The sequence below is a fragment of the Carcharodon carcharias genome, chromosome 20 (assembly GCF_017639515.1).
Source record: "Carcharodon carcharias isolate sCarCar2 chromosome 20, sCarCar2.pri, whole genome shotgun sequence".
Lineage (NCBI taxonomy): Eukaryota > Metazoa > Chordata > Chondrichthyes > Lamniformes > Lamnidae > Carcharodon > Carcharodon carcharias.
The window spans coordinates 69,271,292-69,284,679 of NC_054486.1; positions in this window are offsets into that span (position 1 = coordinate 69,271,292).

The window sequence follows — 13,388 nt, forward strand, 5'->3', positions numbered from 1 at the left end:
TTGTATCCCAGGCTGTTGAAGGAAGCCAGGGAGGTGAAGTGTTTTGTCACTTCTTAACAATTTAGAATACAAGTGCACGTACACGCACACACACGAATCTACTTCTGAACTCCCGCTTCCTGTGTAAAACCGGAAGGCTCCTTTATTTTTTTCTCCACCAGGGGGCAATACATCCAGAACTGAGCACACCCTGCTAGCAGGTTTTTTTTATGTAGCACTTCTTTTTAACGAATATGTCCTATTACGAGAAAGCATAAACGTTAAACACAAACATCACATCTCCTCCCTCTTTAGCCAGGAACAAATCAGTCAGGCGGTTTGCAGATTCGCATTAGTCTAGACAGGAGTGTTGGCTTGGGTATCCCGGTTTGTTTGCTTAGAAATGGAAGGTTCTGCTGTTCCACTGGTTTCTGTTCAGGTTCAACAGTTGCAGCTACAGGTGCTACAGGTTTGTCAGTTGAATCAAGTCAGGTTTCACCAACTGAAGCAGATGTTTCCCAGAAATCTTCCACTGTGACTAGAGACCCTGGAAATTTAGTTCCTTGGATTGGGCTTCTTTAATCTGGTCAGTGTGTCTCTTCCAGATTCCACAGGAAGATTCAGCATCATAGGTCAATGGTCTTCGACGCTTGATGATTGTCCCCAGGAGCCACTTTGGTGTTCCACAGTAATTTCAGACCCAAACAGACTGATCCAGATTAAAATCACGAGCTGGTTTACTTGTGTCATGTGATCTTTTCTGATCAAGTTGTCTTGAACCAATCTTTCTTTTCAAATCTGGACACAGCAAATCCATTCTGGTACACAGTTGTCTTCCAAACTTCAGCTCAGCAGGAGATACGCCTGTGTTGAATGTGAAGTGTTATGATACATCATCAAAAAGTTCTTCAGCTTCAACTTCCAATCTGTTTGTGTCTCCCCCCTTCAATATGGCGGTTTGAATGTCTGGACAAAGTGCTCCACTTCACCATTTGAGGATGGGTGTTAAGGCGAGATGGGAGTCTGCTTGGTCCTATTGTTTTTCAGGGATGTTTGAAATTCAAATGATGTGAACTGTGCGCCATTGTCAGACACAAGCTGCTCCAGCAATCCAAAAGTAGTGAACACATTCCAGGGAGCATCAGTGGTCATTGTTGAAGTAGTTGACTTCATGGGAATAACATGAGGCCACTTTGTGTGGGCATCCACCACAATCAGGAACGTATGTCAGAGAAATGGTCTGGCAAAGTCCACATGAAGTCTCTGCCATGGGTGGTCAGGCTAAGCCCATGGACGTAATGGTGCAGGAGAGACTTCATTCCTTGGCATGGAAGACAATAACTGACCATGCCTTCAATGTGTTTATCCAGGTGTAGCCACCATACATGTAGATGAGCTAATGTTTTCATTTTGACGATTCCCATGTACTGAGGTGAAGTTCTTCTAACACTTGTATTTGGAATTTTGGAGGAATAACAACTCTGATTCCCTAAACAAACAACCGTCTTCCAGAGTCAGCTCAAATCTACGCATGTAGGAAGGTTTAAGCTTAGTAGTCACTTCTTGGGTGCACACCAACCTTTCTTTGTGTACAGGTGAACTTTGGAGAGCACAGCATCCTGTGTTTCAAGTTGAATTTGAATCGCTTTAACAGGTAACATGTCTACCTGGTTCACATTGAAAGCAGTGAATTCACTTCAGGTTGTGGAGCTGTGGTGCAAAGGAAGTCTGGAAAGTGCCTCTGCATTTTCATGATCCTCAGTAGAGCAAAATGTAATTTTACACTAGCAAGCAGATAAGATCAGTGCCACCTCTGTAGGCATGCAGCAGCAAGTGCTGGGGTTTGTGACTTCGGGCTAAGCAACCAGGTTAAAGGCTTGTGGTCTGGAACTAACATGAATTTGCTCCCATACAAATATTGGTGGAACTTCTTGACTCCATAGATTAGTCCAAGAGCTTCCTTCTCAATTTGGGTATAATTTTGTTCTGCCCTTGGACAATGTGCATGAGGTGTATGAAATGGGCATTTCGCTGCCATCAGGAAATGTGTGGGAGATGACAGCTCCAACACCATATCCAGATACATCACAAGCCAGGCTGACAGGCAGCTTTTCATCGAAATGTGCCAGGACTTTATAGCAGAAGTGAGCTCCTGTTTGAGTTTCTTGAAAGTTTCCTGATAGGCTTGTGACCAATCTCATCTTGCATTCTTCTTCAGTAGATTATTCTGTGGTGCTGCCTTAGTAGCCAAACTGGAAATGAACTTGCTGTAGTAATTCACAAGTCCCAAAAACAAACGAAACATTTTTGGGCTGTGGTACATTCACCATTGCCTCCACCTTTCCAGGTGAGGTTGAGAGGCCATTTTCATCGATCACATGTGCCAGGTACTCCACTGAGGGCTTCAGGAACGAGCATTTGGATTTCTTACAGTGGGTGCTGTATTTTTCCAGTCTAGGCAGGACCCTGCCTAGGCTCTTCAAATGAGTTGGGAGTTTTTCTCGGCCTTGAGCATGTTGTTTTGGAAGCAGAACCAGGGAGGCCCTGCAGTATTTTATCCATGGTCTGCTGGAATAAGGCTGGTGATGACACGATTCCGAATGGTAATCGTTTGAATTGATATAGACTTTTGTGTGTGCTAATAGTTGTATACTTCCTGGAATCTTCACTTAGCTGCATTTGCAAAAATGCCTGTGATAGGTCAAGCTTTGTGAATAATTCACCTGCATTCAGAGCAGTGAGCAGGTCCTTAGTTTTCAGTAGGGGGTACTGATGCACTTCCAGTGAAGGATTAATGGTATTTTTATAGTCACCACATATTCTGATAGACCCGTCATCTTTCACTACAGGGACTATAGGAGCTGTCCACTCAATTTTCTCAATTAGCTGAAAGTTTTCAAGTTGTTCTAGTTCCTGCTCGATTTTCTGTCGCATTGAGTAGGGAACTGAACGTGGTTTGAAGAACCTTGGAGAAGCTTCGGCCTTCACAGCAAGTTTGGCTTCAATGTCTTTAATAACTCCAAGACCTTCTTTGAGGACATCAATATGATTGCCTAACAAGGACTGCAACATGGGGTTGTAATGTACTTTATTTATTTTATTCCAGCCCAACTGAAATTCTTTTAGCCAGATTCTGTCCACAATGATATGTGGCAACTTTGCTATTTGATCTCAATATTTAGCTTGAACGGACATTTTTCCAAGTACATGTACAAGTTCACCAGTGTAGCTGCTTAGCTGGAGGAGGGTTTCCTCCAATGGCACTTCTTGAAAATTTTTTCTTATGTCTTTTCCGAAGCAATAGAAACAGATGCTTCAGTGTGAACCTCCATTTCAACCATTTTACCATTTAAGGCAATGCCAATTTTTAGTCCTTTATCTCGTTTCAGATCAGACTGAATGCAATACAATTGCTCTTCTGCATTGTTGCTGTTAGTTTCACTTTCAGTCTCACCTGGACTCGCATTACTTTTGTATTTTGTTTCCAAGTAATGCATCTTTTTAAACTACCTGTAAATTTTCAAGTGCAACTTGTCTGTATGTTCTTCATGATGCCCTTTTCTTGGCGCTACTGCTTTACTGTGATCAGCCTTTGATCTACATGTACACTGTATGTGTCCTTTTTTCCCCACAGTAGCGACAATCAGTGGTTTTCCACTTACAGACTTCTGCATTATGCCCTTTTCCATTACAGCTGTAACATGTTTGGAAGCAAGTATTCCATGACTTTACTATTTTAACTTCGGCATTGTTAGAATGTGCTTTCAAATCTCCAGCTTGTTTCTCTGCCATTTCTATGCTTTGCACAATCTCGAATGCTTTCCTCTGTGTCAACTCTTGCTCTGCTAACAATCTATGCTAAATTCTTTCATTTCTTGGTCCACAAACCAAACAATCATGCAAAGCTTCTTCCAGGTAACCTTAAAAGTTACAATGTTCCTCTAATTTTCTCATCTCAGCCAGGAATTGAGAAACTGACTCACTTTCATGCTGTTCTCTTTAGTGAAACTTGAATCTCTTGGCAATAGTTGCTGGTCTGGAATCAAAATGCTTTTTCAAAATGTTCACAAGCTCTTTAAAGCTTTTATCTGTTGATTTGGCAGGAGCATGAGATTTCCCAGTAAAGTGAAATTTTTCATTCTGATGACTGTAAGAAACACTGAGGCCTGCTTTTCCTCTTCAGTTTCATTCACAATGAAAAACTGTTCCATTTGCTTGACATAAAATACAAAGTCTATAGTAGTTGGATAAAAAGCCTTTAAAGCCCCTAATAATGATTCCATCCTCGTCGCCATTTGAAGTGTTTTGTTATTTATTAACAATTAAGAATACAAACACACATACATGTACCTGCTTCTGAACACGCACTTCCTGTGTAAAACCGGAAAGTTCCTTTATACTTTCTCTACACCAGAGGGCAATACGTTTGGGACTTAGCACACCCTACTGGCAGGTTTTTATTTATATAGCACTACTTTTTAACTAAAATGTCCTATTACAAAAAAGCATAAACGTTAAACACAAACATCACAGGAAGAAATAGTGGATGCTCTGAGGATCATTTTCCAATCCTCACTAGATACAGGTGAGGCTCCAGACAATTGGAGGTCTGCAAACGTTGTACCATTATTTAAAAATGGTGCCAGGGATAGGCCAGGAAATTATAGGCCGGTCTGACTTTGGTGGTGGGGAAATTATTGGAACCAATTCTGAGACAGGATAATCTGTCACTTTAAAAGGCATGGATTGATCAGGAATAGTCAGCATAGTTTTGTTAGGCGAAGATTGTGTCTTACTAACTTCATACATTTTTTTGAGGAATTAACAAGAAAGATTCATGAGGGTAGTGCAGTGGATCTTGTCTACATGGAAGGCATTTGACAAAGGTCCCACATGGCAGACTGGTCAGGTATGTGAGATCTCATGGGATACAGGGGAAGATGGCAGGTTGAATCCAAAATTGGCTGAGTTACAGAAAACAAAGGGCAATGGTCAATGGATGTTTTTGCGAATGAAAAACAGTTTCCAGTGGTGTTCCACAGGGCTCAGTGTTGGAGCCCTTGCTGTTTGTTTTATTAATTGTATTTATTAATTTGTTTATTAATGATTTAGGCTTAAATGTGGAAAGCGTGATTGGGAAATTTGCAGATGACACAAAAATTGACTTTGTAGTTGATAGTGAAGAGGATAGCTGTTGATTCCAGAATTATAGCAATGTTTTGATTGGGTGGAAATTGGCAAATGGAATTCAATCCAGAAAAGTGTGAGTTAATGCATTTGGGGAGGACAAACAAAGCAAGGGAATACTCGATAAATGGGAAATTAGTGAGAGGAGTTGAGGAAGTGAGAGTCCATGTCCACAGGCCCTTGAAGGTGGCAGGACAGACGGACAAAGTGATCAAGAAGACATGTGGAATGCTTTCCTTTATTGGCGAGGCATTGAATACAAAAGCAGGAATGTAATGATGGAACTGCTGGTTGGGCCACAGGTGGAATTTTGTATACAGTTCTGGTCACCACATTATAGGAAGGAAATAATTGCTCTAGAGTGAGTCTCTGTCTTTCTATCTGTCTCTCTCTCTCTCTGTCTCTCTATCTCGGCCTCTCTCTCTTTCTCTCTCTCTCTGTTTCTCTCCCTGTCTCTCTCACCCTCTTTCTCTCTCAATCTTTCTCTCTCTCTGTATCTCCCTCTCTCTTTCTGTGTCTCTGTCTACAAGATTTACAAGAATATTGCCAGGGCTTGAAAATTACAGCTTTGAGGAGAGATTGGAGAGGCTGGGGTTGTTTTCCTTAGAACAGAGGAGTCTAAGGGGTGACTTAATTGAGGTGTACAAAATTATGAGGGGCTTAGATAGGGAAGACAGTAAAGACTTGCTTCCCCTAGCTCGGGGGTCACTGCTGGGGGATGTAGATTTAAGGTGATTGGTAGTGGATTAGAGTGGACATGAGGAAAAGCTTTTTCACCCAGAGGATGGTGGGCATCTGGAATTCACTGCCTAAGTTGGTGGCTGAGGCTGAAATGCTCAACTCATTTCGAATGCAGATCCAGGTACCTTTGAAGTGCTGTAAGCTGCAGGGCTACAGACCAGGTGCTGGAAAGTGGAATTAAAATGAGTGGTTAGTTTCTTTTTTCTCTTTTTGGCTGGCACAGATACAATGGCCTGAATGGCCTATTTCTGCACCATAACCTTTCTATGGTTCCTCTTCCTCCACCAGAAATGGCCTCTGTGAGCCTGGTGGTAATCGTTGTGCCCTCTTAATAGAGAGAATAAATAGAGGAAGCTGCATCCGAACTTTAAAAAACATTTTTTTTTATTCATTCATTGGTTATGGGTGTCACTGGCTAGGCCAGCATTTACTGCCCATCCCTAATTGCCCTTGAGAAGGTGGTGGTGAGCTGTGTTCTTGAACCGTTGCAGTCCATGTGGTGTATGTGCACCCACAGTGCTTTTAGGGAGGGCCTTCCAGGATTTTAACCCAGCAGCAATGAAGGAGCAGTGATATATTTCCAAATCAGGATGGTGAGTGGTTTGGAGAGGACCTTCCAGGTGGTGGTGTTCCCATATGTCTGCTGCCCTTGTCCTTCTGTAGGTAGCTGTTGTGGGTTTGGAAGGTCCTTTTGAAGGAGCCTTGGTGAGTTGCTGCAGCGCATCTTGTAGATGGTACTGTGCGTCGGTGGTGGAGAGAGTGAAGGTTCGTGGACGGGGTGCCAATCAAGCGGGTTGCTTTGTCCTGGATGGTGTTAAGCTTCTTGAGTGTTGATGGAGCTGCATTCATCCAGGCAAGTGGAGAGTATTCCATCACACTACCTGGCTTGTGCCTTGTAGATGGTGGACAGGCTTTGGATAGTCAGGAGGTGAGTTACTCGTTGCAAGATTCCTAGTGCCTGACCTGCTTTTATAGCCATAGTATTTATATGGCTAGTCCAGTTAAGGTTCTGGTCACTGTTAACCCCCAGAAAGTTGATAGCGGGGGATTCAACGATGGTAATGCCATTGAATGTCAAGGAGCGATGGTTAGATTCTCTTTTGTTTGAGATGGTCACTGCTTGGCACTTGTGTGATGGGAATGTTACTTGCCACTTGTCTCAAGCCTGGATATTGTCCAGTTCTTGCTGCATTTGGATATGGACTGCTTCAATATCTGAGGAATTGCGTACGGTGCTGAACATTGTGCAATCATCAGTGAACATCCCCACTTTTCCTTTGTGGTTGCCTTTGTCACAAGCTGCTCTTATTTCTTGATTAAGACTCTGTCCAACAGTAGATCTACGATTAGGGGGCTTGTAAACAGCATTTTACAACCTTTGTTATTTCTTATCTCTGCCCACACTGTTCCTGCTTCCAGTGCTTCCAAACCTAGATCCTTCCTCACCATTCTCCTTATGTGCAGACGGTGCAGAAAAAGGGATAAGGGACTTCAGTTGCCTCTAACCTGTGGAATGAGCTGTCACAGGGAGTGGTTGAAATGAATAGTGTTACAAATATGAAGTTTATAAGATTGTTATGTTTTGGGAATGCCTCTTTAATTTAAGGCAAAATGGAGGAATGAAGGGGTTCATATGACCTGTTCTGAATTCTGCCTGACAACAAGGGTTGGTGCTTGTTTACTGAGCGGACAGTGGGGCTCAGGTTGACCTAATGGGTAGAAGGTGCAAGATGTTCACACCTGTAGACAATGGCAAAAGCAGTTGAGCTGACTGATTAGACTGTTAATCTCCAAGCCTCACAGGGAGGTGTTAGGAATGTTAGGCTTTATAACTGGTTATACTTTAAACTGTCTGTTTAATTTCAAGATAGAATGGAGTTGAAAGATAGCTATTTAGCATTTCTGCTTGGATATAAGGCCCATGTAATTCACGTTGCCATGCAGATGAGTTTTAAGAAGGGAAAAGCAGATAGAAAGCTATTGTAGTTTTGTGTTGTGGGCTTTCTAAGGTATCACTAAACCTCACAGAAACATGTCAATCTACAGCCATCTAAGAGACAGAGAGGAGACAGAAGCAGTCAGACTTATACCTGAAGCAGAGAAATTGCATAACATGGGTGGGAGTTCATGCTCAGATTGAAGAGACCAAGTTCATGAGAATTTAAAGGAGGCTTGAAGATTCACCTGGCGTAGGTTAGATGGAAGAATCTCTAGTATAACCCTCAAAGTGAAGGTCAGTTATGGGATTAGAAGTTATCCAGCTGGGAAAGGAAAAGGAAGCATGCCATCAGAAGCCAAAAATAACTTTGGACTGGTTCCAGGACAATAAGATGTCCACTTAAGGGACAATGTAGTCTAATCATGGCGTGGGATTTTGGTTATGTTAAAAGCTAAATGGGGGATTTATTTTCTGTAGTTTAGAGTATAAATTGCCAAACAATTAATGTTTAGTGAATGTTGCTTTTAGTTTGTTACAGTAAAAATCTTAAAACTTGAAATCTTCTCATATGATCCTTTAAGGCAGTCACTGAAAATTCAAATAATTTTTCAAAAGTTATCAGTCTCTACAGGGATTGTAACAATGCTATGTGGATTCACCTTGTCTGGTTCCTGGTGTCTTATCAACTTTAAGCACAGACAGCCTATTCAATACTCACCTCCTTATCAATTTTAAACTCTCAAATGTCTGAATTACCTCTTCTTTCACAATGGCCTGGTTAGCATCTTCTTCCTAAAGAAAGATGCAGTGTCTTCATTTAATAACTCATCTATGTCCCCCACCTCTCTGTGTAAATCCCCTTTTTGGTCCCTAATCGGTCCTACCTTTTTGCCGCCATTTTACTACTTATGTGCCTATAAAAGACTTTGGGATTACCTTTTATGTTAGCTGCCAATCTCTTTTCATATCCCCTTTTCCTTCTCTTATTTGCTTTTTCACTTCCCCTCTGAACCTTCTATATTCAGCCTGGTTCTCAATTGTATTATCCCATTGACATCTGTCATAAGCACACTTCTTCATCTTAACCTCCACCTCTTTTGTCATCCAAGGAGCTCTGGATTTGTTTCCCTATCCTTCCCCTTCATGGGATTATATTTTGACTGTGCCCAAACTATCTCTTGTTTAAAGGTAGCCCATTGTTCTTCCTGCCAACCTTTGATTCTAAGGAAAACCTCTTCCCATTAGCTGATGGTACAAGGACTAGGCAACACAGATTTATGATTTTGGGCAAGAGATGAAGGGGGAATGTGAGGTGGAACATTTTTACGCAGTGGCTGATAATAACCTGGAATTCGCTGCACACGAATGTGGTGGAAGTAGAAAAAATCAATAATTTCAAAAGGAAATTCGAGGGGCTACAGAGATCAGGCAGGGGAGTGGAATTGACAGGATAACTCCACAGGGAGCTGATGTGTACTTAATGGGCTGAATGCCTCCTTCTGTGCTATAAATGACTCTTAAGATGCCTTTAAGGGGAAGTGAGACAAGCTTTTGAGGGAGAAAGGAAGAGAGGGCCACAATGATATGTTTAGATGAGAACAGATGAGGGGAGGTTTGAGTGGAGCATAAAAGCCAGCATGAACTAGCTGGGCTGAATGGCCTGTTTTTGTGCCATATATCATATGTAATCCTATGTTACGAAGATAGATTGACAAATCTGGGGCTGTTCTCTTTAGGCAAGAGATGAGTGAGAGGCAATTTAATTGAGATGTTTAGAATTATGAGAGGTCTAGATAAGGTAGATAGGGAGAAACTGTCCTATTGGCAGAAGAATTGAGAACCAGAGGACATTGATTTAAGGTGATTGGTGAAAGAAACAATAGTGACATGAAGAAAAACCTTTTACACAGTAATTGTTTAGGATCTGAAAATGTAGTGGAGGCAGATTTAATCATGGCTTTCAAAAGGAAATTGGATAATTTGAAAAAAAATTGCAGAGCTACGGCAAAAAGGCAGAGGAGTGGGAGTAGCTGAGTAGCTTTCATGGAGAACCAGCATGGACACGACGGCCAGAACTGTTCCATTACTCCATGATTCTGTGTCACCCCTTATTATTAGGGCAACCCCCACCTCTTTTCCATTTTGTCTACCTTTTCATATGTCAAATACCCTGGAATATTTAATCCCAACCTTGGTCACCATGCAAACCACAGGGCCCAATTTTCACTCTGGAAGTGAATGAGTTTTGAGTAGGTTTAAATTCTGGCTATTAAATCAAACCCATTTATTTCTATTTGCACCATCAATTTGTCTATAATGTTATGAACACTTTGTGCATTCAGATAAAGTGTCTTTAATTTTAACTGTTTACCTTTTTCCCTGATTTGACCTTATTAACTGATGTTCTATTGGCATTCTTGTCTTTTCCTATCATACTTTGCTTATCTTTACCTGAATCACTCCATAAGGTAACAAAACAAGGTTGTTAGCAATAGTCCACAAGGACCTTAGGCATCTCTCTCCTTTAGAGAGAGACAATTCGTAATATATAGCTTGATGGACACTGCTCTCCATCAAGCATGCCACAAGACGAGGAGGCAGATCTCCATGAACTACCACACCTCGTACAGGAATTGAACCTGCACTGCTGTGTCATTCTGCATCACATTCTAGCCATCGAAGCTAACCAACCCCCACACTGCTCCAAGGCCTTGACCTTTCTCTTTAGATTTATAAATTTTCCCTCACCTAACCACCCCCCCCCCACACAACCCCACATTTTTAGTTTAAGACTTATTGTGGCTGATAAACATGACAGACAGGCATGATGGAAATAGCATGTCAGAAGATGCATTACAAAAATAGTGCTGACAGGAAGTAAATGAGACACTTAAAGAAAGTGCATGCATAAACAAGCCTTTTAATTGTTCATGCACAAATAGAATTCTGGCTGCTGTAGATTGTTCTTCAGGCTAAGGGTACTATTATATCTACAAAAGGTAAGTTTGAAAAAACATTTTTGTGAAGCCTGGAGGAGCAGGAGTTCCCTTTAGACTCTAGAAATGTGGTTCACATCACCAGGGGATTTCATTCTTACATGACCAGGCATTGCTGCGATACTAGCAGATGCAGGGCAGTGTGTAAAACATAGCAGGGAACAGGATCACTTGAAGGAGCAACTGATACCACTAAACTCAAATTTACATCATTGATTTATCTTCTGTATGAATAACAGCATATTTGGGATATGAAGTATGTTATGACGGTGCTATGTTTAACCTAGCCTGTATCTCAGAATAGTGGCTGCTGTTGAGAAGGCTCTCTTCAGATTAGATGTCCACAAAGGTAAATCTGAAAAAAACCCCAACATTCTCGTGAAGCCTAGAGAAGCAAGAATGTGTTTTAGATTCTATCCCAATCGCCACTCTCATTGCCACTCAATTCATTTGCGCACTCCCCGTTACCCTAGAATTGGCTTCAGGCTAATGTTAATGAGTCAGTGTTTTAAGAGAAGAGATCTTAATTGGCAAACTCTGAGGTGAATCACAGGCTACAGTACTCGACTGAGGCAGGTTTATGTATTAATGCTGGGGCAAATTCCCAGCTTCTCCTCATGTGAAGTGGCTAGGTTATCAAACCCACCTGGTTCACTAATGTGCTTTAGGGAAGGAAATTTGCCATCCTTACATGGTCTGGCCTACATATGACTCCGGACCCACAGCAATGTGGTTGACTCTTAAAAATGCCCTCTGAATGAAGGCAACTAGGGGTGGGCAATAAATGCTGGCTTAGCCAGTGACGCTCACATCCCATGAACGAGTAAAAATAAAATAGATTGTCAAGAAGTGATTGTGCTGAGACCTAGAGCAGTGAGAACTTTATGACAACAAGCAGAAATGCTGTGTTAATGTTCTTGAACAGACATGTCATTGGGATGTGAATAAACAATTTTTTTTTAAAGCAGTGCAGTAAGTTTTGCAATAGTTAACACAACCATATGCAATTCGTATTTTTTCTGGTACATATTTATTTACATTTTATTATCTGTGTCGCATTTAAGCTGTGCAGGTATCCAGAATTGACAACCCCGTGTGGTCTATTAGAAAACATTGATGATCGACTACATGTTTATACAATATCTACAAAGCACCTGAATTATTACAACTTGAAGGGTTATATTGCTAACTCCATTCACTACAAAGCTTTATAGTTAAAATATAGTAAATTCTACAAATGGATTTGAGTGTGGATAATAATTCAGAAGTTCACTAATTTGACAGGGTCATCTTTCATATTGCTCCATAATTCTTCAACTATCAAACAAAAACAAAAGTTACATGTTTCAGATATGAAGACAAACCTCAAACAATTTTTTTCAATTATTTTGTTTTGTTCCATAGAGTAAGAAAGGCTCAGTAGTACAGCTCCCCTGTCTGTGATGGTGTAGAGGCAAGACAGACAATGGAGTGGTAAATTTAAACATTTGTGACAATAGCAGTGAGCCATATCAGAACTTCGAGCTTTCACCACCAGTAATTTAGCATCTACCTTGTCAAGCCCCTTCAGAAGCAATTACCTCATTCTTCTAAACTCCAATGAGTATTGGCCCAACATGCTAAACTTTTCCTCATTAGACAACCAATTCATCCTAGGAACCGATATTGTGAACCATCTCTAAACTGCCTCCATTGCAAATATATCCTGCCTTAAATAAGGAGGCCAAAACTATACACAGTACTGCAGGTACGGTTTCCCCCACACCCCGTACAGTTTTTTTTATTCATTCATGGGAAGTGGGCTTCGCTAGCTGGGCCAGCATTTATTGCCCATCCCTGGTTGCCCTTGAGAAGGTGGTGGTGAGCTTCTTGAACTGTTGCAGTCACAGTGCTATTAGGAAGGAAGTTCCAGGACTTTGAACCAGCAACAGTGAAGGAACGGCGATATATTTCCAAGTCAGGATGGTAAGTGACTTGGAGGGGAACTTCCAGGCGGTGGTGTTCCCATCAATCTGCTGCCCTTGTCCTTCCCTAGTAGGCAAGCAAGATTTCCCTACTTTTGTACTTCAACCCCCTTGCAATCAAGGCCGAGGTCCCATTTGCCTTTCTAATTTGAAGATAAATTAGGTGAACAATTAAGAGGAGTTGACTGTATGTTCCAGCACTTTTACACCTACCTTGTAATATAGAGCACTTCTTGGATACTAGTTTCTCACAATTCCAGAACAGTCATCTGTTTTGAAATGAGAATAATTGTTACATACCAGAAATATGAAACACAGAGTTCAAATAGTTTAGAATGATTGTTCAGGCTCTCTGAAGTATTTGCAGGAAAAAATGGATAAATTGAGAAATTGTAGAACTAGAAGGAAGAACTGAAAAACCTTTTTGAATTCTGAACATTCTACGATTCAATTGTTCTCCTCATCTGAATGTTGAGATTGGGGAAAATAATTAAGTTACGGTGGTGATGCATGCTTGAGCAGAAAGAAAAGTAACAGATTATGATGTTATGAAGTATTCATTTTTCTATGTTGGAACCTTTT